Source organism: Trichosurus vulpecula, chromosome 3 (genome assembly GCF_011100635.1).
Source record: "Trichosurus vulpecula isolate mTriVul1 chromosome 3, mTriVul1.pri, whole genome shotgun sequence".
In the NCBI taxonomy this organism is placed as follows: Eukaryota; Metazoa; Chordata; class Mammalia; order Diprotodontia; family Phalangeridae; genus Trichosurus; species Trichosurus vulpecula.
This window is the reverse complement of record NC_050575.1, coordinates 33523621-33525623: the sequence shown is the minus strand read 5'-3', so window position 1 is coordinate 33525623 and position 2003 is coordinate 33523621. Positions and strand designations below refer to the sequence as shown.

Sequence of the window (2003 nt, the reverse complement as noted above, 5' to 3'; positions counted from 1 at the left end):
AGTAAGTATGCTCCACCTCAGGCCAAGAAATATATTCCTGTATTTTAAGTTGTGATTCAGAAATGTAAATCATTCTCAGTCTTTTTATTTTTTATTGGCAGTGACGTTTATTGAGAGGTGGGGTGGCAGAGTATGTACAATTGTGATTTTGAGGGAGAAAGGGAAGGTATGTGCTGTGAGGAAGGCACTGGGTGACCCCATCCTAGGGGTCTGGTTGGTGTAGTGTAACTGGATATGGAGGAACAGGAGAGGGGTGCTTCAGAGATTCCCTGGCACTCCTCCCTCCCGGACAGTCCATCCATGCCATTGGGTAGGAGAGGTAACATGCACCATGTGGGGAAGGGCCCCAGAGAGCAAAGCCGGTACAGGGCCCTCTCCTGAAGTGTGGCTCCTGTCGCCAGGGCAGAAGAGTGAAAGGAGGAGGCAGGGGCAACCACCGCTCCTAGCCTTCTTCCTAAGGGGGGTTGCGGAGCTGGGGGACAGCTCTTGCTCCTGGTACTTCTGGACAGCTCGAACCCAAGCTGTTCAAAGGCTTCATCCACATAGTGCCGAAATTTGGCTGTTGCTTCAAAATAGGCCATGTGGCGGGAGGCGCAGAAGACTGAGGCCTCAGAGCTTGGTACCTGTCTCTGGGTCTCCAGACCAGACTTGTTGCCCACCACCACGAAGGGGAAATCATCTCTGTCCTTGACTCGGAGGATCTGAGTATGCAGCTTGCCTACTTCGTTAAAGCGTCCAGCCGGGCCGGGATCCCGTCCACACTGCACAGCTTGGTGTAGGAGTTCTCCATGGTCGAGTCATAGTCAGAAGCGAAGTAGGACAGGATGACCTGCCCACGCCGCCGCCTCCCACGACCACCAGCTGGTGCGTCTCCCCGGCCGGGCCCGGGGCCGAGAGGGTCACCCTCGGAAGGCCCCGCCGTCGCCCCTGCCCCTCTCCCGCTCCAGCCGAGGCCGCTGCTGCCACCCCCTTCCCATTCTCAGTCTTCATAAACCTTTTATTTCCTAAAGCTGCCTTTTTCATCTGATGCCTTTGCCTTCAGTTGACAACAGGAATGAAAAGAGCTATCTGCGCCCCTGATGTCTTCAGATTTTTTGACCAGGACTTCATGACTTCTAGCAATAATTTCTAGATTATTTCTGGGAGTATAATTTGTTCCCACTTGCGTGATTAGAAGAAGGTAATGGCTGCCAGGGGCTCATATCAGCTACATGCCCCCAGAAAATAACAGACTTATCTATAGTTTATGACAGACTCTCGAAGCTAGATGGGACCTCAGAGGTCTTGTATTTCAATAGACTCCTAAACAGATATCCCCTTTACACCATCCTGATGAGTGGTTGACTGATAGTGGTCTTGGTATGCTTCGGTGGGAAGTCAATAACCAACACCCATTTTTCTTCTTCTGACCATCACTGGATGATTTCTTATCATACCTTGGAGCCCCTTACCTTAGTTGTCCTCATTTTATATTCTGTTCATTCTAACGTTTAATGGTCATTTAACATTCCTAACACTATTCTTACAAGATCAAGCCACACTTTTGTATTCATCCTATTGCATGACCTTGCTTCCATCTCTCATGCACATCTTTTTAAAGTTTAAACTGGTTGGTAAGTTCCCTGTGTGTCCATTTCAGTCTTATTAAACAACTTTTTTTTCTTTCTCGTTAGAATTATTTCTCTTTGAGCCTTCAGAATTTCCTTCTGGAGAGCATTACATATGTCCTTGGCTGACTTCCCAGTAGAATTTTACTTCATGGTATCCTACCTCTCCTTACCCTGAATCTTCAAAATCAATTCTCCCAAATATAAGGTGTACGTTCAACCTCGCCTGAAGTCATCACTTCTCTCCAAAGTTTCCATCCCTCGCACGCACCCAGTCAGTCAGTCTGTCCCTCACTGTTAGGGAGAATCAGATCCAAAATAGAATTTCCCCTGGTTGGTTCCTCTGCCTTTTGAAAGATAAAATTATCATTAGGGTTAGTTAGTTAATAAATTGTT

At 47.9% G+C, this 2003-nt stretch overlaps 1 pseudogene; it reads right to left on the bottom strand.

The window, feature by feature from the left end:
* Window positions 1-258: 258 nt before the first annotated feature.
* LOC118841986 lies at window positions 259-1023 on the bottom strand (annotated as a pseudogene).
* Between the last annotated feature and the right edge of the window lie 980 nt (window positions 1024-2003).